This window comes from Camelus dromedarius, chromosome 2, assembly GCF_036321535.1.
Source record: "Camelus dromedarius isolate mCamDro1 chromosome 2, mCamDro1.pat, whole genome shotgun sequence".
NCBI lineage: Eukaryota > Metazoa > Chordata > Mammalia > Artiodactyla > Camelidae > Camelus > Camelus dromedarius.
Window position 1 is genome coordinate 113,281,267 of NC_087437.1, and position 24,939 is coordinate 113,306,205.

General features: G+C 42.8%; 1 protein-coding gene and 1 pseudogene across 1 annotated transcript in view; both read right to left on the bottom strand.

Moving 5' to 3' along the window:
* The window catches only part of RCAN1 (regulator of calcineurin 1), a 90,402-nt gene that overhangs the window by 24,324 nt on the left and 41,139 nt on the right, over window positions 1–24,939 (bottom strand). The gene's annotated exons all lie outside the window — the stretch shown is intronic.
* Window positions 248–3,762, bottom strand: LOC116155169 (protein kish-A-like; annotated as a pseudogene).

Below are 24,939 nucleotides of genomic sequence, written 5' to 3' on the forward strand. Positions count from 1 at the left end.
AAAAAAAACAAGGTTTATTCTTTTTACCTTTATAGGAAACTAATAGCTGAGAACAATATCTAATTAATACTATCTATAGTGGGCAATTTTTAGCTAAGAAGTTCTATTTTGGTTCTTAAGAAATGTTAACCATAAATATATAATAACTGCTTTACTACAAAATTTATAAGTCACATTTTCAGCATTTTGATGAAAATTATTGAAGGTCTTCCTTTATCACCAAAGCCCAAGGATATTTATGCCATGGTATACAGGTAAGTAGATTTGAATTTTTGTGTATCATCACTTACTAAGTTACACAGAAGATTCCAGTTCAAGTTAATAGACAAAACATAAGCTAGATTTAAAGTGCTGTATTTAAAAAAAAAACACATACAGTTTGTATTTTGCAGTAATTAAAATGTGAAGACCTGACAGTAAAAAGAATGAAAACACATAAAGGATTATCATTCTCTAGTTGTCCTGTTTTGTTCTTTTTACTCTAAGCATGTAATCTCATTCAGAGAATGACAGTTAGCTGGTCAAATTTATGCTTAGGACATTTATCTAAACTTTACCAGAGAGGTTTCAGAGGCTACACCACCAGTCAGATATTCTAAATTCTTTGACGTTAAATAGGAACATTTCCTCAATACTACTTTTAAGTCATCTCATTTTATCTTCCTCCTTAAGAACTGCATAGGCTTGTTTTAAATAGTTTAAACATCTGTAATAAACTAGTTTGCTAAGAGAAGAGGTACTCTGGTTAATGCTTGAAATGGTGTGGCCAGGGGAAAAGCAAGCCTTATGCAATATGAATGCAATCTTTACCCACACAAATTGAACCTTTTTTTCCCAACAAAAAAGCTAGTCCAAAAAAAGTTCTCATTCTATAAAGATTTATCATTTCCAAATCACAGTGAAAGGAACTTGAGTAATTTACCAATTTTGTTTTCTACTATGTGCCTTAAAGACACCTCACCAAAAACCGGTATCTGACACAACAGACTGACATATGCAGAATGTGATACTGTAGTGACAGTATTGAGGTTGACTGTTACAGACATATTTAACTCTTTAAGTAGTAAATGGTTACATCCTAATTATTTATATAGAACATTGGTCCAATAACAAAAATAGAGAATAGCAGCTGGAAATTTGTCATTCAATGTTCAGAGATAAAAGGGTTAACCATTCGTTCCATTATTTTCTGCAGTAAGTCCCTTTTTTCATATCGAAATCAGTCTGATGACAATTGAATTCTGGCATTTTTCCAAGCTACTGTTTGAAGAGGATGCTGAAGGCCATCACAATACAGCACACTGCAACGTAAGTGTTCTTCCGTTCGCCAATTCTGGCGCGCTTCCAAAATATACCCAATAACCCAGTTTTATTTCTGTCCAGGAGGCTGGGTGCCAAGGATCAGATATAAGCACAGGTACATATAAGCAGCAAGATTACAGTCAACAGACTCTGAAAACTGGAAATGGCAGACATAGTGAGGCCAGCGAAGCCCCAGCCACATCACCCTTCCGGGCCCAGGGCGCTTTTTTACTTTTTTAAAATTAGTGTTAGCATTTACTTATATCTCCATCCACTTATTTTTAATCTATACATGCCTTTATATTTAAAATGGGTTTCTTATATACAATATATGGTTGGTCTTATTTCTTATAGACAGTGGTCCACTGTCATAATCTGTCTTTTAATTGGTGCATTTAGACTGTTGACATTCAAAGTGCTTACCAATTTGGTTGGATTAATATCTAATATATTTGTTATGATTTCTTTTCTCTTTTTTAAATCCCTGCCCATTTCTCCCCTCAGCTACGCCATCCTTCCTTCTATCTCTCTGGTTGGTTCCTGAGTCATCCCCCACCCCCATCTTCACTCCTGGGAGGACTCCTTCACCGTGGGCTGTCCTGAGGGTCCTGGCGGAGGGTGACGTGTGTGGATGGCCAATGATGCTTTTACCTGAGCTTAGGGCAGCCCGTTTATCTGAAGGGATGGCTGGAAGCCCCGCCCAGTTCTTTGCAGGATGCTCCACAGATGGGACCTGGAGCATGAGGAAGAGGATGCATCTTGGGAAGCAGGCTGGCACGTAAGCCTCAGAAAATACATCACTGCGTCCTCTTCTTTGAGACGTTCCCACCGTGAGCGTTGGGAAATGGCCTGTCCTTCTCTCTCTATAGCCCTTCTAAGTGCCCTTCCATTGGCTCTCAGGAGAAAACCCGGCATCGTGACCACCAGTGCCTCCTGCCACCTCTTGGTGCAGGTCCTGCCCTTGACGAAGTCCAGCTCCGGCCACTGACCAGGTCCATCGGTGCTGCTGGGCCCGTCTTCAGGTCTCAGGACCTTTACCGGGGCTGATCTCTCTGCCTGGAGCACCCGAATCTGCTCCTGGCTGAGTCCCGCTTGAATAGCCATTTAAAACATCACTCCTCAGGGAAGTTGCCTTGGCCTCCTAGACATGGTTAAGTTCTCTATCGAGCACTCCTTTTCCTTCTTGGCACACATGACAGTTGGTAATTGGTCCCAGGTTTAGGGCTGGAAAAGGACCTTGCTGTGGCCTGCTGTATTTCCACATCTAGCTCATGTCCCGGAACCAGGAAGATGGCCCAGTGGCTACCTGTGGACTGAATGCCTGAATGAATTAATGATCATGCTTTCTGTCAACTCCAAAATATTGATCTAAAAAGAGAAGTTTAGGGAAAAAAAAAGAAAAAGAAAAAGGTACCTGGTACCTTTTAAAACTCGTAAATGAGTGAGGGAAAATCTGATTTTCGGATTCCTTTCCTTAGTCACTCAACAAGTGTTTTCTGAGCATTTTCCCTGTCTGAGGAGCCGCGCTGGTCTGGGAGACAGCAGGTGAATGAGTCACAGCCTTGCTCTCAGGAAGCACAGCTCTAGGTCAGAGTAAAAGGCCGTACATGGGACTGTCCTTTAAGTCTTTGCATACAGCAGTACGAGCGAGAAAGGGGTCAGCGAGCGTCCTTGGGCGCCAGGAGGGAAGCTGCATAAGGCTGTGCCATGCAAACCTCAAGATCAAGCCCTGAAGGCCAAGGACCGATCAGAGAGATGGAGGCATTTGACACGTGACTTTATGTTGACAAAGCTTCTCCAGCCCCCTGTCAGCGGTGTGAGAGCCCCCAGACCACCCTTCCTGCGCCCTGTGCCTGCAATCGGGGGCAGGTGGACTGGCTTCTGGTTCAGCAGCCCTGGGGGCTTCTCAGTGGGACATGAACTCAATCAGGAGGCAAGAGCGAAGCAAAGCCACAAAAGCAGTCCCCCTGCACACCCCAGTCTTGTTCCACCATTACCTCAAGTTTGCTTCTTGCCCCGGTGAGGCGACTTCAGCATCACACCACGGGCAGTATTACCGGTCAGCACGTGTCACCCACGCTTCCAGAACCCAACCGGAGGTCAGTGTGAACATTGGCTTGACATTTTCCAACAAAAGATTGTGCCGCTGACGTGCATGAGCGTGGGTCCCCACAGAAAGCTGATCGGAGCTGTGACTAAGAGGATCATTTTAGAAATGAGGAAGTGGATCTGGGGCTCGTTGTGGTTTCTGATGAAAACTGCTGCAATGTGGGGCCCAGGGAAAAGGACGCTGGGCAGAGAGATGTGTGTCCTCAGCTTGCTCTGTGGATAATGGGGGAGCCGAACTGGACGGGAAGGTCCCTTATGTCCTAAGAGTCTGTGAGCCGACGGCTCCTCTCAGAGTTTCTCAACATTTAACACTCATGACGTTTTGGATGAAAGAAATTTTCCTGCGTGGCCCTGTCCTTTGCCTTCTAGACCGTTTTAGCGGCTCCTCCCCAAATGCCAGCGGCTCCCTGCACCCCAGCCCCTCCTTGTCTTCCATGAATTTGAAACACTCCTGGGAGGATCATAACTCTGGGATCTAAAATCAAGCAGGTTTGTTCTCACACCCTAAGAACAGCCCCAGCGTGCCAAGCACATTCACTTAATTTCTTGTTCAACAGGAAAGAATGACCTCTTTTAATACAGAGATACTTTGAAATGTGTCATTTCAAATGGGTCCAAAAGGAGATATTGTCTGAGTCTCAACTATCTGCTTGAACACAGAGAAATGTAGAGAGGTTTCAGGCAATCTTGAATAAGATGAAATCCTTCAGACAACATGCTCTTTGATCATCAGAAGAATGGTGAAAGAAAGAGATTTACAGAAATAAAATGGATAACAACAATTCGGTGACTCAGAAAATGCCTAGAAATCACGAGGCAAAAGTTCACTTTTTTCCACTAAAAAAAAAAAAAACCCAAACTCTGCCTAATACCAGCCTCCTGCTCCAAATACCTGCCAACCAGTAGGCTGAGAACTTACTAAATTTTGCCTCTAAGAGGAAATGACGTAAAAATACTGACTCCGTGTACTTGTCACAGTTCCTTCCTTACCATTAGATTTTGTTTTATTTTAAATATAGGAACCATTTTCTTTGTTTCCAACGAAGTAGGCTTTAACTTGAAATCATTTACTGGGATAACTGAGCATTAAACTGTTGGAAAAATCCCAATCATGCTGCTAAGATATTGTCAATATGTGTGTAACTACTATTTACTTTAGAAGCTGATGCAAAGGGGGTGCCACACACAGGAACACGGAAGAAAAATCATCGCAGCTTAAAAGTAAAACTGTTTTTGTCGTTTGAAGAAACACAGCTTTCTTATACACTAAGAAGCAAGTAAGTTGTTATAACTCTCCAGCTGAGAAAGTAGAAGTCAGAGGGCAAAGGCAACAGCCACTCTACCAGGAACTGAAGAATTGGAGGAAGAGGTTCAAAATAGCAATGGGTTTTTCCCTGAGATGTATATTTTACAAGAAATGTTCAATTCCATTTTAGATATGGAAAGAGAGTGTGTTTTTCCCACTAAAAGGGGAAACAGGAAAGGTATAAGTAGCTTGCCCCGTTACTATGTCCCATCTGGAAAATAAAAAAGATGGAGAAAATGACTAGTCATCAGTGCATGACTTACTGAAAATGACTTTCTGGATAACAGGGACGTACCTGTGTGAACAGACATTTCCCACAACCTCTATGTGGGGGTCCTTACTTTCTTTCCCGGTGGTGAGGCTTACTTTTGAAAGGCCTATGTAGTTAGCTATATGGTGGATTTTGGTGGTGGTGTTTTCTTTGGATCCCAAAGGGTCATAGGAAGGCTCCCAGCAGGCTGCAGTCACACAGTCACCAAGGGGCAGTGATGTCAGGGAAGGACTAGGGCCCCCAGCACCCGGGCGTCTCAGGAGCCTGAGGGCAGGTGCCGGGACTCTCCCAGCACACCTGGGAGATGGGGGCATTTCCAGTGGAGCCAAGAGAAGGGACTTCATGGGCAACCAGTTATCCCCACATTTCTCCCTTTATCATGTACCTACGTAATACCTCCTAGGAGATAGAAAATTTGGAAAAAACAGTCCCAGGAGAAAAAGTGAAAACCTGTCACGAAGAGGCCAGGAGAATGAGATAAATTAAGTACCTGGTCCACTGCTGTGGATTGAATTGTGTCCCTTACCAATTCATATTTGAAGCCCAGACTCCCAGTGCAATAGTGTTAGCAAGTGTGGCCTTTGGGAGGTGATCAGGTTCAGATGAAGCCATGACGGGGGAGCCCCCACCATGGGAGTAGGGTCCTCACAAGAAGAGGAAGACAGGCCAGAGCTCGCTCGAGTTCTCACCAGAACCTGTGCCATGATGCCCCTGATCCCAGACTTCCCGGAATCCAGAACTGTGAGAAACGAATGTCAGTTGTTGAAGCCACCCAGACAAAGGTATTTTGTTATGGCATCTCCAGCTAAGGCTTGCTATCACTCAGCTTTGGAACCAGGATTGCGAACCAAAGTCTACAGATTCTAAGCTCATGTTCTTAAGAACTGTGCCTTACTGCTTTTTGAGAAACACTGAAGTAAGCCATTCAATGTGTTTGAATTCCAGTATGCTATTTGCTTTCAAAGCTACACATGAAATTTGGTTTGCCTGGTTAGATATGAGCTGGATGATTAAGAATTCTGAAATTAACATAGCAATAGTCAAATCAGTTCTCTTAATAAAACGACAGCTCTCTGATTTCTGCAAAAGCTCTTTGAGGTCCCCTTGAACTGGGAAAGCACAGTTTTCCAAAGGGTAAAAATGATTACAAAGGTTTAAGTCAGTATGTGCTCAGGATTTAAAATTTCCACAATATTGAAACGTTTGAAATATGAGCATAGTACCTATTTTAATTGAGGTATAGTTGCTGTATAATATTATATAAGTTTCAGGTGTACAATATAGTGATTCACCATTTTTAAAGGTTATACTCCAGTTATAGTTATTACAAAATCCTGACTGCATTCCGCGTGTTGTACACTTCATCCTTGTAGCTTATTTTATACCTGGTAGTTGGTACCCCTTATTCCCCTACCCCTAACCTGCCCCTTCCCCCCTCCCTCTCCCCACTGGTAGCCACTAGTTTGTTCTCTATATCTGTGAATTGAGCATTGGATTTTTTTCAACAGCTTTATCGAGATAGAACTTAAGTACCATTATAATACTTCAAAACTCTTTGTCTTTACAGTAACTTCTCTAAAAATAAATAAACAAATCTACTTACCCCCCCAAAATTTTTAAAAAATAAAGAAAAAAATCTTTGTCTTTAACTATATTGTGATAAAATTGATATTTTGTTTAACATCATGAGAAACAATGTTTTAACTGAAAAACATTATTCTTGATAATTTTAAAAGCTGTTATGAATATCTACATCTCTCAGTAAATCTACTAATATCTAGTGCAAAATGGGCTGGCAGAAGAATGTTACATTCTGTCTCGATGCCATCCAAATAAAACCTTCTAACTTTACATTGTAAATTCAAGCAAAGGACTGTAAGAGGATAAAGCAGGTACCAAGAAATGCAGGCTTCTCCCCTCTGTGCTGATTTTGTGTGCTTGTTTCTCATTTTGGGTAGGCTTGATGAGTTTGCTAACTTGTCCTGCCAACAAATTATCTTGTGGTCAATGAGCAGGAGAGGGACTGTGAAATTTCGTTTGTCGGATGCTGGGATATGACCAAATCGTCATGTCTGAAGTTCTCCTTCATTTGCCTTCTGTTACTCATGCTCTTTACTGTCTCCATCCTGCATGATGAAATGCAGCTGGGTATCTTGGGCCAGTGACTAAGGGGCCTTGTCCGTGCATGCTTGGTTTGGGTCCTGGCGCCTCCTGACTCAGGCGGTTAGTGGCTGTCGGAGGTACCGGGCAAAAGCACAGAGTCGGCCGGCCAGAAGCCATGGTTGTGGCTGCTTGCGTTCAGAAAGGTGAAATCTGCCCTGAAGGCACTTTCATGGACAGACTATGACTTCGTATAATTATTATTTTTATTTCTTCATAGCAATGTTCACATTCTCACCTGGTGGTTTAGGTGAATTTGAAGAGGCGTCTACCCCATGACTCGCTGTGGTTGCTCAAAATCAGCATGAGTGGTGGGTGCCTAAGACCCCAAGAGGACAAATTATGAAGGTAAACATGGAACAATTTTTTTAAATTTAAGTATAGCCAGTTTACAATGTTGTGTCAGTTTCTGGTGTACAGCATAGTGTTTCAGTCGTACATATACATACATATACTTCTCACATTCTTTTCCATTATAGGTTATTACAGGATATTGACTATAGCTCCCTGTGGTGTACAGTAGAAACTTGTTGTTTACCTATTTTATATATAGTAGTTAGTGTCTGCAAATCTCGAACTCCCAATTTATCCCTTCCCACCTCCTTTCCCCCTCTGGTAAATATGTTTGTTTTTTATGTCTGTGCATCTGTTTCTGTTTTGTAAGGAAGTTCATTTGTGTCCTTTTTTATTTTTTAGATTCCACATATGAGTGATATCATATGGTATTTTTCTTTCTCTTTCTGGCTTAGTTCACTTAGAATGACGATCTCCAGGTCCATCCAAACATGGAAAATTAATACTCTCTCCCGGCCAGGGTGGAGCTGGTGGCCCTCCAGTTCACGTTAAAACAGGACTGACCGCACGATATCGCCTTGCTTCCAATGTACCTAAAGTTAACACCAGTGGCTAACTCCACCAGTGGGATCTATACCAGCAGCCACTAAAGGGACTGCACGGGGTGGAGGGAAATGACGGAGGGCAAGGTCAGTAGCCTCGATAGCTGACGTTCTTCTGAAATTCATTCATTCGTTCATTCATCTGTTAGTTGAATATCTCCCACAGGCACTGCCCATGCCAGGTTCTGGGGCCCGGAAATGACTCCACCATGGTTCCTTAAGGAGTGGACAGTCCCACAGGGCAGACCTGGCCACCCAAACTGACCCCAGGAGCTACAGAATCCAGGAGGAATTCTGAGGACTGGCCCCCTGCTGTCCCGTAGCCATGGTACAGCACATTAGCAGCGAGGTGGGCAAGTGAGAACAGAGGAAGCCCAACCAAGACTCCAAAGTGGCAAAGGTCCACTCTGTTACCTGGAGAACATCCCGGATGTCCATCCAAATCAGTCTCCTCGCAGAGTGAAACCCTCTCCACTGACCAGAAATATCACTTAGAGAATGAAGTCCTTGTCGCAATTCTTACTTCTACAAAAGAATCCCAGACCTGCCGTCTCCCTCCTAAGATAATGACAGAACCATTCTTGAAAAGAAGCAGAAGAACTGCAAAATAATACAAGGCTACAAAATAATTTTGCAATTTCAAAGTGGTTTCTATGACCTTTGTTACAGGCTGAACGTCATCCCCTCTCAAATGGAGATGGGACCTTCAAAGAGGTGATTAAGATTAAATAAGGCTATTAGAGTGGGCCCTCATCCCACAGGACTGTGTCCTTATAAGAAGAGGAAATTTGGACACACAAAGGGGTACTAGGGATGAACAAGACAGAGGAAGGATCACAGAGGACACAGCGAGAAAGCAGCCATCTGTAAGCAAAGGAGAGAGGCCTCGGAAGAGATCTACGCCTGCTGACACCTTGATCTTGGACTTCCAGCCTCCAGAACCATTAGAAAATGAATTTCTGTTGGTCAGGCCACTCAGTCCATGGCATTTTGTTACAGGAGCCCTAGCCTAGCAAACTAGTACAATCTCCAACTTCAGAGTATGTACCACATAAAACACACCCATCTTGAACTACCTACTGCTCTTAACTAAAAATTCTTATAGAAGGTCTCTGCAGAAGTGCAAGTTCTAATCTATAGGTCGTCTTCGTGTTTTCAAGGAAATGTCCCGGAAAGAAAATGACTGGACAGGAGCATCACCACTGGAATGCACAGACTTCAGACTCGTCCAGTGGCCTGTGCGGAGCTTTGCCATAAATTCACAACCGCCATCATCCAGCACCAAGCTGTCAGTCAGTCTCACATACGCTAAACCACATAACTCTCTGATGTTGATAAAGTAAGACAGACAGGAGACTCTGTGTCAATGATTAAGCATGCCTTTTCAAAGGCCACATTCTTGGCAATCATTTGGAATGGGTTTTTTTCCCCCTAAACAAAGACCCAAGGAAAACAGTGGAAAGGCTTTCAAAGGCACCCATTACACTAAGGGCGACCAGCCGGGAGGATGTATGCATGCCAGTGGAACTATTTTTACTCCTACATTCTGAACACTGTTTCTTTTCAAACCGGCTGTGTGAAGGGTCTGCTGGCTGGCTTCTAACTGGAAAAGTCACAGAAATTTACCCTTGCAGAAAATGTCTATAACAGTTTCTTCCTTGGAAAAAATAATGACAAACCCTGAATCACATTTCCTAGGATCTTAAAATAATAATTTTGATTTGCTGGTTTATTTGAAAATTCCATGGTAATAAAATAACCAATCAAAGCTTTAACCTATTTCCATTGGCGCAATCAAGGGAAAAGGAGGTGACAAAAAGTGGCTCTGTCACTTTGGCTTGACCATTCTTTGGCTAGTCCAAAACCCACGTCTGATGATGGGTGGTTCTGGAACACAGCAAGCGTTGAAGTGTCCAGGCTGGGTTACGCGCTGGGTGAAAATTCCTTCTTCTCTCTTTATTTAAATCAATCTTGAGGAATTCTTAAACCTCTCAAATCTTCGCTCATAGAACGTCTAGCATTTCCCCGTAGGCCACTAAAATTGAAATCCTTTCTCATCCTTCTTAACTTTCTGAGCCTTGCACATTGGAGGATGAAGACAAGTGGGCTGTAATAAAAATCTCTGAAGATTAAGAATAGGTCTTGTGCGTCCCATGAGAAGACACAGATGACCAACAGTTCTAGAAATCTTTGTACTAAGAAAGAGTCCAGCCAGTGGAGAAAGGGAATTATCGGACCTTTACAAGGCTTCAGCAGAGTCTGTGTGTGCAGACAGCCGTGTGTGCTCAGAGGATGAAGTGTAGTCGAGAGGTTAGGTGAAGAGGCCAGCAGGGGAGTCCTGCCACGTGCCTGTGAGGGTTCTCCCATCCCGGGGTGTTTCCCGGTCCTGCTGGGGGTAGGTATCAATGTCATGTAGAGCCTCGAGGTCATGGACACAGAAGGGCTCTGGAGGTATCAGCATCATACGGTGACACCCTTTGGGGTTTGGCTTCTTGCTAACTCTGCAGACATTGCTCATTTATACAGTCCTGGCCTGGATGGCCTGGATTCTCACAGGGTAGCCCTGAGCCAGCAGCACTGGACTCACCTGTGAACAGGTGAGAAATGTAGAACTTCGGGCCCCACCTGAGCTACTGAAGGAGAGTCTTTGTTTTCACCAGATTCCCAGGTGATGCTCATGCATGCTGTCTAAGTCTGTTCAGGTGCTAACACAGAACACTGTAGACTGGACAGCATATAAACAGCAGACGCTTCTTTCTGACAGCTCTGGAGGCTGGGAAGTCCACGATCAAGGTGCTGGCAGGTCCTGTGTCTGGTGAGGGCCTGTTTCTAGGTTCATAGAGGGCTATCTTTCACTGTGTCCTCACATGGCAGGAGGGGCGGGGAGTCTTGGGGGTCTCTTTGATAAAGGCACTAATCCCATGCAAGAGGGCTCTGCCCTTTGACCTAATCACCCCAAAGGTCCCACTTCCTAATGCCACCACATGGGAGTTAGCATTGCAAAGTATGAATTTCAGGGGACAGAAGCGTTCATCTGTGGGACGCAGTAAGGTTAGGGAAGCGCTGGTCGAGGGCGGAAGGGGAGGAAGATCGTGCTGATTATCACCATCTGATCGCTAAGTGGTACCGCGTGACAAGAACACTAAACCATCCTGGGTTCACTTGTGGACGGATACTTCTCCAGGGGAATCTTGCCAGATGGCCACACATGGCAAACAAGGCGAACCTGGTGTACAGGATTCTTCCAGAGGGATATTTATCCAGGTTGCCATGGGCATCAGAGTCAACTGGACTTTCATCGATGGCTGATGAGAAGTTGAGCACTCACAGAATTATTCCATTAGATACGCCAGTAAACAACATATACATTGCATGTGTATATACAGATATCTATCACTCTCTCTCTAAATATACACCTCTCCAGCTGTAATTATTGAATGCTCTATGTCCCTATCAAGCATAACAGGGAAGAGATGACTCGCTTACTTACTGATCTTAACTGACTTACATGGCCAATAAAACAACAAACTTATTTTCCTCCATGCTTAGTTTTAGGGGTTGATTATATTTTCAACATTTGCCTCTAGAGATGTAGTTTTATGAAACTTACATGATCCAAAATTTAATCCACTTCACTTCTACGAGTTTTTCTTTCTCTTTAAGGGGTTGACAGAAGGCAGCTCATGCTGCCTTCCTCTGAAATTTCAGAGCACCTTTCTAAAACACGGCATGGCACAGGGAGCGGCAACTCTCTTGCAGACCATAAATGGCACTGCTATATAAGCAGCAACACCAGGGGCACAAAAAATGTATTAGAAACAAAAGAAAAGGACAGAGTCCTTTGTAGCAGCGACTCTGTCAAGGCCAACTGCTTTTCTGACTTGATCTAGCAGCACTGATGGGCTTTTGGGTCAATGTCTGTATCCCCCACAGAGTGGGAGTGGGGTGGAAATCCATTTGAGCTGATAGGAGGGATGGCCAACTACTGAGAGGGCTGTGGTGCTTTCACGCCATAGTACTTTTCAATTTTATCTCAAAACTTAAGATTGGAAAAAAAAAAAAAAGACTCCAGGTGTCTGGAGCATTTTGCCACATGATTTACAGTACATAAAATCATGGAAAGTCACACCACTTCCTGATAGCACACAGCTCATGTTGGCCACTGAAACCCTTCTTCTGACTAATTCATTCCATGCTGTAGTTTTCCATGGCTGACTCATAACCATATCCTACTTTTCTCATTTCCTGAAATGATTCTGATGAAGGTTATTCCACATAAAAAGTGGAATGATATATAAAATCCATAAACCTAGGTACAATTTTAAAATCTTAACTCTAACTCCCAAATAAACTTTTGGTCATAAATTCGTGAGACAGACCCATGTTTCCGGGTTTCAAAAGGACATCATATATTCCAGTAGATAAGTCCATAGCACAGAACTGGGCTCACGATCAAAAGTTAGTGAATTCAATTCAGAATCAGATCTTCTTTTAATGAAACAAAGAAGCTGTAAAGCAAAAATATTTTGAGACCAAAAAGAGATCTCAGAACAAGATGACGTATCTTGAGAGGGAATTAGAAGCAGTTTAGACGTTTCTGTTCTGTAAAATGTCACCATTATGCTTTGCTTAAAAGGACACTTCAATATGTAATCACCGATTTTTTTTACACTATTACCAAAAGAAACACAGAGTACTTTGAATTGCCTTGATTTGCCTGTGTTTTAAGGAAAGTATTTATCTTTAAATTTAAAATTACCTGTGCTCTCTAAAAAAAACCCACCACCACCACCAACACCAACACCAAAAACTCAGACGCAATGCACAATTCAAATCTTCAATTGGAGCTGATGGGAAGAGAGTCAACAAGCCATCCCCTTACTAATTATTTCTCTTACTCATCTTCTAGCTTTGAGACTGAGAAGTATTTTTATTTTTCTGGGTAGTACCCTGAAAAGTATGTGTTTCAATATAAAAATGTGAGATTTGTGAGGCAACTGGGGAAATTTGAACACAGAATCAATACTTGATATTAAGAAAGTACATTTATTTATTTATTTATTTATTTATTTATTTATTTATTTATTTATTTATTTATTTATAAAAGGGTCCTTATCCCTCAGAGATGCACATCATTGAAATATGAAGCCCACAGGTATGTTTAAAACTACCTTGTGGTGTAAGGATGGGAAGAGGGATTCATGTGTTGATCGCTGATGAATCTGGGTGGTGAGTTAAGTACACAGGGTTCATTAGACTGTAAGTGTCTGAGAACCTCCATAAATAAAAAGTTATTTTTAAGAAGTTAAAAGGCAAAAAAAAAAAGTAGCAAAGAATTGATAAAGGATTTAAAATAAGTTCAGCATTCCTGGTACTAATTCTAAACAGACACAGTATAAATAATTTTCGTAATTCACACAAGCTGAAAATACATCATTTAATTTTTAACCATTTTTCAAGACAAAATTTCATACTCTGACATAAAGTATACGACAGAACTCTCTTGGACATGGTTCATTTTTTGCAATTACTGCCATTGAGTCAGTAGGGAAACTATTTAGAACAATTTTCAAAATGCTGGAAAATATGTGCAAAGGAACACCTCAGCCTACTTATCAGATGAGGACCCAGTAGTGTGGAAGTTTTTGTTTCTTACTGTGTAATAGACCTGGGCCAGATCAGTCAAGTGACCTGAAAGGTCTAGAGGCCATGCTGAGGTGGGTGTTCTTACCGAACGGTTGAGGGAACATTGGGTACATTATGGTACTTGAAAGCTGTGAAGCCCACACAGAAGCCATGGATAAGGGTAATGTCCGTTCAACTGGAAACGCCGTGTGGATTCCTCATGCTCACCTGGCTCATTCCAGCCACCCATTTCAGAAGCACTAACTCATAACTCCCACAATGATCCCATGAGCTGTGGAGGTGGCAACTGATATATTTTTATTTCATTGATGGAAAGATTGATGCAGATCATGTGATTCCTCAAGTCAGGGAGTGACCAAAGAGGAAAGCAGGAAATAAAACCCAACCCAGCACTTGGAAAGCCCCGCATACAGCTTTCACCATCATTGACAGTATCTTTTGTTCCAAGCCTGGGGAAGATGCTGAACTGAAAGACATATTAAGATGCATATTAGCACATAGCAGGGGATGGGATTTTAAATTTCCAGATAACTTCGAAAAAATAATAAACGTTAAAAAAAACTGTCACATTTAACACACTTAAAGGATGGAAAGACGATATCCTTTCACAGAAGAAGACGTCAATAGACTTGGCAGTCAACAGTGACACCGGTGGTGATGAGATGGATGGGAAACGACAGCTTCCACAAATCGACAGCTTACTCACTACTGGGTTTGGAGGCAGGTACCTGGCATCTGTTCTCTCTTTTCACCCTCGAACTTCTCTGTGGGAGAGGCGCTATTTCTTTTTCACAGATGAGGAACTGAGGCTATATGTCGTGCCTAATTCTCTTGGAGGTTTGACGTGGCATCAAAATCTGGAGCAAAGCGACAATGAAACTGTACCTAGCCTAACACAAATTCTTAAAATAGCGAAGAATGATCCATCATACCCCGTGGCAAACGATGCTGACAAGTTTGAGCTGTCAAGGAGGTGCCTGTGGTCCCATGTACTGCTGATGGAAAAAGCTGGATTCTCTTAAGGCTGCTGATTATTCATGAGACATTTGGCCGCTCTGTGGAAGATGTTAACCCACGCTGATGTCTTGCGCCAACAAGGTCTGCAAAACCAGCGACCTTCTGTAAGAAAGCTGGCCTCGGGCTCAGGCCCTTCTTTTCACCTTATGCACCGCACCACCTTCATCTCCAGCAAAACACAGTGCCTGTGGCACAGATGGATTGATGAGCAGGGCTGATAGAGGAATGGCTTTATCAAGAACTATCCAGAGAAGATAATATCAAGAAAAACCCTTGCATCTCTATTTAAGATTAAGACAGGGCTGCACTGTCCATTTTAGACACTGACAGCTCAAAATGGTTCAGCCTTTAACTTCTAACAATCAGAATGTTATATACCCTTTTCTATAGAAAATCTGACAATTTAAGGATTTTGAATAGCAGAGGCTTTAATCTGGTTTCCCGAGGAGCCATGGCATCTTAGGACACTGGTCCAGGAGTCAGTTTTGGTCTCTAGCCTTGGCTTTGGCAAAAACAAGTTGTGCTGCACTGGGCAGAATGTTTCACCTCCCCGGATCTGTCTCATCTGTTGCAAAATCAGTGATGAGGGAGCTCCAAAAGGATGATAGCAGGGGCAGGAAAGATCATAATCACGTATAACAGAATTCAGCTTATTCAACGGAACAAACTGCAGGAAAGCAGAGGAGAGATATTAATATCTATGCTAATGGAGCACTATAAACACATTTCACCTGAATACTAAAAATAGGCTTCCCAGTAATTGCAGTAATTTTTTTAAAAGATCATAAATTACTGTCATCCTAGCTGCATGAAACTCCGATTAGAGTCGCTGGAAATTGTGAGAATGCAAAGGTGGATAAATGTAGCCTATTTATTCCAGGCATCGTTCGAAAATTCGTACAAGGTCAGGATTAGTGGGGGGAAGGGGGAGAAGGAAAACTTGCCTGAAAAATTAAGCAGTGTCAGGAAGCTGGACACAATCTGTGATTCACAGCACAGGATTCTTTCTATAAGGACTCTTATCTAACCCTGTTTGTTCTGGATAGTGGCTCGTATGCTCTTGAGTGATGGGTTCAGACAAGTTCAAGTTAATAAGCTCCATGATGAATCCTATTATGCAGGTGTTTCTATAACTTTTATAGGCAAGACAGAAGATAAAGAACTTGTTTGTAAGACGCACAAGCATCCTGCTGGTCATGGTCTAATCAGCCTAATGCTGCAGATGCCACGCTTTCAAACAGCCCCTTGTTCCTGCAGATTAAGTCAGTCCAAATACCCGGAACTGGGACCCAGAGAAGGTCTTGAGGATCTTTTGAGAATGTAGCTCACATTTGCCAGTTGCTTATGCAGGCTCTGACTGATAATAATTCTAAGTTATATTCAAACTCCACTTTGCAGTTTTTGTCTTTTCACATGTAGTAACTCATTTCAGTTTCTCCCAAGCCCTTGGGAGGACTCAGGGAAGGCATTCTCATTCTTACCTTTGCAGAAATGAGGCTCGGTGAGCTCAGATCGCTTGCCCAAGGTCATGTAGCTCATACTGGCACCACCAACATGCACGTTCATGCCCTCTGACTGTTTGTTACCCAGGATGGCTGTACCCAAATACGCCTTCTTGTAAATCCTTAAGATAGTACCAAAAAAGGCACAGGTGAGGTATACACACATGCCTGCAGATTTCTGTGGTGAGTCAGTAAATATGACTTAAAGGGAACTTTGATCAGTGAGCTCATTCACGCTTCAGGCTCTGAACTGAGATAGGGTTAAGACCATCAAAAAAATTTTCCCCCCAATTTTTAATCCAAGAAGTCAGGTTCTGGGCATTTTTGAGTACTTGAATATAAACCCTGAATCTGCCTAAACTGTTAACAGGGATGTACGATTTATGACTCTAACTAGACTGCTTTGGTTTGAAGGTGGGTCTGATCAAGGGCATAGTCTGGCACAAGTGCAAACCACCCATGAAGGGGCCACTAAGGAAGCCCCCACGCTGGAAGGCGCTGGAAGTTTCTGCAAGAAGGTTCGTTTGAACACTCCTCTGTGAATTGCTCCATATAAGGACACCAACCCAGACTTCTGTAAGAACTTGAAAAGCAGGCTCTTCCTTTCCCATTTCTCCATCTCTTACTCTTAGAAGGGACGGGAAATAGAGAAGAAGAGAAACTGATGAAAAGGAACAGAAGCAGACAAGGAAGGCTCATCCTGACACTCCTCTCAAGGTTTCTGGTTTTTATGGGGCATCCCTTTGATGGAAAACATCTGCACGGAAGGAGGGTGGGTACATAGTTTTAAATAATGAAAATAAGGCTTTAGGATGGAAACCATTTATGCAATTATTTAATAATTTTAATACTTAATGTAACAATCTGAAATGTACCAGAAGAAAATTTGGTTGAAGCGACAACAAAAAACAGCGTGTCAAAAATCACAAATACTGACATGGTTTCACAAAGACCTCAGAAGAATGATACGTCTGTCTAGGGAGCATAATGAGAGCCTGGGGGAAGCTAAGTGAAGAATTAATGGAGAAATAAAGAAACAAAAAAGAGAAATGTCCAGCAAAGCCTCTCTCAATATATTTAAAAACTAATGCTGGGCTGAAATCACAATGAGCATAAATACATAGTAAACGTTCCCAATCTAGGCCATTTTCTCCAGCACCACAAAACTCTTTTTGGTATGTGATTACTTTAAAACTTTTATTTTTAGTAGAAAAAAAAATCCCCCAAATATATTTATAAGCCCTGGTTGGACTATTTTTGCTACCGAAAATAGTTCTCTGCCTGCTTACCCTATTTAACTTTAAATACCATTCTGATGCTCTGTACGTAAACAAAAATAATTTGAAGAGTTTTATTTTCCCCCAAGAGTTAAAAATATTGTTGCTACTTCTACTTAGCTGGTTTGAATATCTGAAAGCAGAATTGTTAGAAACAGTTCTTTCTGGAAAATGTTTACCTCTTTCTGGATTATATTACATAAAAGTTAGTTACCTGAGTAATCTGTTTAGGAAAAAAAAAAAAGCTAAACATGAATTCATACACAGTGTCAACACCAATCAAACCTGAATTTTAACTCAGAAATATTCTATTGATACTGGCCTCAGCTCAGGGGACCAGAACAGTCCTACTGTTCAAAATAGCTGATGCAGGGTTGGCTCCTGCCCGACTCAATTTTCCACAGGCACATAGGATTCAGGATTTGGCCCTCAAAAGGCTCAAGATCCTATCTTTTCCAACTCAGGGACTTACCCAGAAAATTTCACATCGTTTGTCACTCTGTGCACTAGTGCTACACTCAATTACATTTTCTTAAATGTGACTGCATTAACCGAAGTGGGGCACTCCCAGGTCGGCCTCAGATTTTCTGTGATGTCAGGCAGAACGAGCGCTTCAAGAAAATCTGACTGCATGCTCTGTGAATTCCATTATGAAGGCACATCAAATAATCATCTGGCTCTGGTTCCCTCAGGGGTAATCTCTGAAGGTCACATTTTGGCTGTAAATCAATAAAGACTTCCTGGAGCACTGATTTAATCTGCGGTGACATCAGTTTGGAAACATTCTCATGCTCCTGAAAAATCAAATTTCTCTATATTCCATAATTACCCCCTGGATGTTCTGAATATTTGGCCATTGCTGACTGAATACATACTATGTACTAGGCATTCCCAGGAAAGCAGATTTTCTAGGGGAGGCAGGCACCTGGCACACGTGGCACAGGAAGAAGTACAGGTGACAATGCCCAGGGGAGGCACTGCAAAGGGCAGAGGAATTACACCATGGGAGGGCAGGAGGGAGGAATGTGGTGCCAGCTAAGCCCGCATCCTCCCAAGACATTCTTAGTACCTGAAGTGCTAGGACAACAGCATCTCTGCACACTGTCAATATACTTAACACTGCTGAGCTGTGCTTTATAAAAAGGTATAAAGATAAATAGCCAACAGGTAGATTAAAAAAATGCTCAATATTGCTAATTATCAAAGAAATGTAAATCAAAACTACAATGACGTATCACCTCACACCAGTCAGAATGGCTGTCATGAAAAAGTCCACAAGTGAAAAATGCTGGAGAAGGCGTGCAGAAAGGGAACCCTCCTACAATGTTGGTGGGAATGCAGTTTGTTGCAGCCACTATGGAAAACAGTATGGAGATTCCTTAGAAAACTAAAGAGACTTACCCTATGATCTAGCAATTCCACTTCTGGGCATATATCCAGAAAGAACTCTAATTTGAAAAGATACATGCACCCCAATGTTCATAGCAGCACTATTTACAGTAGCCAAGACATGGAAACAACCTAAATGTCCACTGACAGATGACTGGATAAAGAAGTTGTGGTATATATACACAATGGAATACTACACAGCTATAAAAAAGAATAAAACAATGCCATTTGCAGCAACACTGATGGACCTGGAGACTGTCATTCTAAGTGAAGTAAGCCAGAAAGAGAAAGAAAACATCATATGATATCACTCATATGTAGAATTTTTTAAAAAGGACACACATGAACTTATTCACAAAACAGAAAGACTCACAGATATAGAAAACTTAGTTACCAGTGGGTGAGAAGGTAGGGAGGAATAAGTTGGGAGTTTTGGATTTGCAGATACACACTACTATATATAAAATAGATGAACAACAAGGACCTACTCTATAGCACAGGGAACTATATTCAATATCTTGTAGTAACTTATAATGAAAAAGAATATGAATAGGAATCTATATATATGTATATATGTATAACTGATCACTGTGCTGTCCACCAGAAATTAACACAACATTGTAAATCGACTACACTTCAATTAAAAAAAAAAAAGATACAAGTCCTGAATCTAATCCTAGGGAAACATCAGACATGATGGCCATTCTGTGACATGACAGGCCTAGTACCCTCCAATAGTGTCCAGGTCATGAGTCCAGGAAAGACAAAGGAGCTGTCCTAGACTTAAGGAGACTCAAGAGATAAGACAAACCACTTGCCTCAAGTGAGCCCCAGTGGGATCCTTGACTCCAAAGGACACCACGGGGACAACTGGGGAACTCTGAATGGAGGCTCGGGATTGCATGGCTGTAAGGTGTCCGTGTTATGCCCTGATCCCGATAGCTTTATGGTGATCATCCTTCTGGATAGCCTTGTTTTCAGGGATATCCTACTCTGTTCAAGCATGGTGGGCATCGTTGGCAAATGGTTTCAAATGTTACTGGTATTAAACTTGTGACTTTTCTATAATAACAACAATAATAACAATAATAACCACACACACACACACACACACAAAGAACTACAAGTCAGGCCAATGCAGAAGTTCAACACAGCGTTGTCACAGGGTGGTGTTGGGGCTCTGGGCCACCCAGGAGTGAACCCCAGCTCCACTATGTGCCTTGTGGACTTGCCACCTTGGGCAGGTTATTTCATCTCTCTGTGCTTCAGTTTCTCATCCATAAAGGGACAAGAACACCCCAGTACTAGCCCAAACAGTTGTTGTGAGGACTCAGTGGGAGATCCGCAAAGTGCTCACAGTGCCGGCACTATTACGACAAGCGCACATGTTGGATAGACACCCTTACCCCAGATAATCAAAGATGCTGTTGATGGTGCATCCGTGTCAACCTTCTGCGCATGCCTGGCTCTCTTTTTTACTCTTCAGCACCACCTTTGCCAGATACATAGGAGGGACATCTTTCAACAGAATTTTTATCTTAACTCCTACTCATCTCCGCATCAGGCTCACTGTCTTCACCTCTGCCATCGTGCATTGATTAGGTGTCCGTTGTTTTCAAGGTAAATGAACTTTGGAAGACAGGCCCTTGCCTTTGCAGAACTACTATCCAAGGCAAAAAGCCAAGTAGTTTGACATTAGCGATTACAAACCTGAGGACTTACCGTACGCTCTAGTGTAAAACCTAACTTGGGGCCAATATTGGCACCATATTTCTGAGTTGAAATTCAGGATTTATGGGTGTTGACACCAAAAAGTGGCTCAACGTTTCTGGAACACAAGTTGGCAATAGACAACCATGTTTATAAGGTCCATAATCTTGGGACTCTATGATTCCATTGGGGGGAATTAATTCCTATATTCAAAAAAGACAAATTGTGTAAAGATGTTTAAGTCAGTGCTGTTTATGATAGAACGATACTTGAGAGAATGCAGCAAAGTGGGGAGCTTGTTATCTGTGGGAACTAACAGCTGCGGTTCACTGAGCGCTGGGGACAGAGTGCTGGTTTATCAGGGCTGCGGGCGGGAGGCGTGAAAAGCCAGGGATGGTCCAGAACTGTCTGGAACTCAGCACGGTGGAGCACATGGGGTACAGGGGAAGGGTTGTAGCATGGGAAATAAATAAGAAACGAAGTCAGAGAGGCAAGTAGGGGCCACATCAGGCCTTGGAGGAACACAGACAGCAGAGACAGCGACCTGGTGGGAGGTGAGGTGGGCCAGGACCCAGGCAGTGCAGCTGGGGGATGTACATGTGAGAAAAGGGCCAGTGAACAAAAGCAGAATAAAAAACCAGTTAAGAGGGGAGGGAATAGCTCAGTGGTAGAGTGCATGCTTAGCATGCACAAGGTCCTGGGTTCAATCCCCAGTACCTCCATCAAAAAAATAAATAAATATACCTAATTACCTCCCCCCCCTAAAAACAAATACATAAAATCTAAACCAAAAAACCCCCACAAAAACCAGGTTAAGAACCACAACTATGTAAAATGTGTGCTCTGTTCACTGGAAATAAAATTTAAAGTAATGCAAATTGAATATGATGTTCATTGATTTTCTTCTTTTTTTCCTGAAAAGTTTATGAAAACCTCATAATTATAAATACACATATTTCTAATTTTAAGTCCAAGCTTTGACCTCTCCTTGCCATTTAGAACGGTGCTACTCAAGTGTGGTCTGTGGCCAGTGGCCAGTCTTCAGTGAGGTAAGAAAAGAAACTGGGAGTTTAGAATCTTTTAAAGTAATTTATCAGATTTATGTTCTTTTTTTTTTAAATTTTAGATTCCACATATAAGCTATCTCATATGGTATTTTTCTTTCTCTTTCTGGCTTACTTAACTCAGAATGACATTCTCCAGGAACACCCAGGTTGCTGCAAATGGCATTATGTTGTCATTTTTATGGCTGAGTAGTATTCCATTGTATAAATATACCACATCTTCTTTACTGAAGGGACAGGCTGGGATTTCAAAATTTGTAGATACTGACAGGCATATGCAGAATAGATAAACAAGATTATACTGTATAGCACAGGGAAATATATACAAGATCTTGTGGTAGCACACGGTGGAAAAAAAATGTGACAATGAATATATGTATGTTCATGTATAACTGAAAAATTGTGCTCCACACTGGAATTTGACACAACATTGTAAAATGACTATAACTCAATAAAAAAATGTAAAAACAAAAAAGCAATTTATCAGAAAAATTACATATCCCTTGCATCTAATAATAAAAAGTTAAGGCTTGTGTTTTGTATGTCTTCCTGATCCACTTCATTCTTCTAGTAATTTGTTTTTATTATATTTTATTTATTTGTTGGCAAGAGGTTGGACATTGAAACAAAGCAGGGCACCCTTATGGACAGTTTGAGAAACCTTGACTGAAAACACTGCACAGCTAGTGGGCTCTCAGAGGCTGGTGTGGTCCACATAGGGCTGCCTGCTCCACCGGCCTCTTGGCAGTGCCTCTTGGCCCACCCCTGCCCCTGAATCTGGGCTGCTGCTCCATTTACATGGTGGTCAGCAGGGTGAGGGCCCAGCAGCTGGGGAACAGCTGTGTCATAGTCAGACAGCCCTAACTGGGGGAAGACACTACTGCAGCGATCACTTGGATGAGCGTGTGTATGTGTGTGTCACAAATTACAGGTTAGAAAACACTGCCTACACAAAAAGGGGTCTCATCACGTAGCACTAGGACCTCTTCCTGGCTGATACCTTCATTTTTTGCCATTTTTAAAAAGGTGCTATTAGATGAATCCAATGGCCTTCCTTCTTTGTGCTCTTGGAAAATTTTGCCATTTACATCTAATAAATCCTAGCTGCAGAGAAAAGACATAACTTTTGAGTCAAGGGCTTCACCGTGTCTCCTCAACAATGATGATGTATATGCACTTGACTGCTGCTCTGTAAGGGCAGGTTCACGTCTGGATTTTTGTTCACCATTTTGTGTACAGTGACCATCAGGTCCACAGGATGAGGGACACCACCATAACCCCAATGGCACACGACAGTGTAAGGCCTTTCCATGCTTATTGTCTCAGTGGAGCTGCACCCGTCTCCTGGAAGGCAGGGATGGTTACTGCACTCATTCAGGTGCTTTGGACTTCTCATCTAACCTGAGACCTTTCTGGAATGTTCTAGATAATGCCACAGTGGAAATGGGGATAGTTTTGGCAAGCACAGATGGCTTCTGGGCACAGAAAGTCCTTTCCAGACCCCAGGTCTCCAACTTCTGAGTGAAGAACTCCAGACCTGCTCAATAATACAGCACAGGGGTTTGCAACAGGCTGCCTTTATGAACAAACACAGGCCTGCATAACCATGAACCTAAATGGCCAAAAGTTATACATCAATAATACATTTTAAATCAAATACTTTCTATTTTCCTACCTTGAAAAAACAGATGGTCATTGCAATGGACTGAATGTTCCCCACCAAATTCAGATATCAATACCCTAATCCCAATGGGATGGTATTTGGAGGTGGAGCCTTTGGGAGGTAATTAGGTCATAAGGATTGTTCCCTCATGAATGGCATTAGTGCACTCATAAGAAGAGGTCAGAGAGCTTACTCACTCTTTCTACCACGTAAGGACGCCAGGAGAGGCTGGCAGTCTGCAACCCACAAGAGGGCCTTCACCAGAACCCTACCTTGCTGGCACCCTGATCTCAGCCTCCAGGGCTGTGAGAAATACATTTCTGATGTTTACAAGCCACATCCCCTATGGTATTTTGTTATAACAGCTTGAGCTGACAAAGATAGTCAGAGTGTCCTGGAAGGCCAGGCTCAAATTTAGGATCTCAGACTCCTTGGTGTTCCCCACTGGAGTGTGACAGAGAACACTGACCGCTTCTCTTCCTATGACTGCCTGCACTTCACTCTCTGAGGTCACACCTCAAATGGCCTTACCCACTCCAGGTGGGTACCCCAAATGACATAGTGAAGCTCTGTCCACAGCCCCGGAGACAGCTGCCCTCAGCCACCCTCTGCCCTAGCAGGGCACCACCTGTCCACAGTCTGGGGAAGAAGCCCACACAGATCTTGGAAGTGGATGTGGGTCATTTGGGGAGGGACTGCAGGGTCCTGGGCACCCAGAACGTGGTGTTAATGGAGGGGTGTAGGGTCTGGGTGGCACGTCCCCTGGACAGAGGAGGGCTACAGTGTGGAAGCGCTAGGTCCAGGGTCGTGCTGGTTGCCAGGGTCTATGGAGGTCCTGATTACAAGACAAGCACCCTTCCACTCCCAAAAGAACATGGTTCCTTTGTCTACTAGCTTCTCACTTACAACGAACCAAACTCTCCTTGTTTCTTCTTCCCTGCTCCTTTCCCATCCTCCCCTACCAGTGCCTGCACACACGTGCAGGCGGCACAGACCGACACCTGCCCACGTGCACATCCTGGGCGCGCATGCGCAGGTATGGACCAACCACTGTTCGCCTGGGGGAGCACCAGTCAGACCGCTTCTGACCCGCAGGAGACACGCAAGACCAGCGAGCCTCATCCTCACCTGGCGGGGAGGCCGAGGAGGGCCCAGAGTCACGCTAAACCCCCTCACCCTGACTTTCGCGTTCTTTGACGTGGCTTTAAACTAAAAATCTGATAAATGGTATTGCCTTGCCGTCCTCCCACCCTAACCCCGTCCCCAAAGGTCTTTATGGTTCTACGTGTTTCTGCGACTTGAAGCTCTGTGTCGGCACAAACCAGATGCTTTAACGTAAAAAGAAACTCTGAATACTTAAAAGATTGAGAACACAAGCTCTGAGAGGCAGCCTTCCACTAGAAAACGGTAACCAACCATTCCAAATAATCTCAAATCAACTTTGAAACTTAAAACTTCAGCCCAGTTACTGACAGGGGAAATGCTTAGGGAAATCTTTGTGAGGTTTAAACCTACAACCCAAGAAATCTCTAGCAAGTATTGGCTTCACTGGAATTTCCTACTTCTTGCTGCTGTTGCTGGGGAAATGAAATAGTAATACAACAGGAAAAAAAGAAGGAGGAAACAT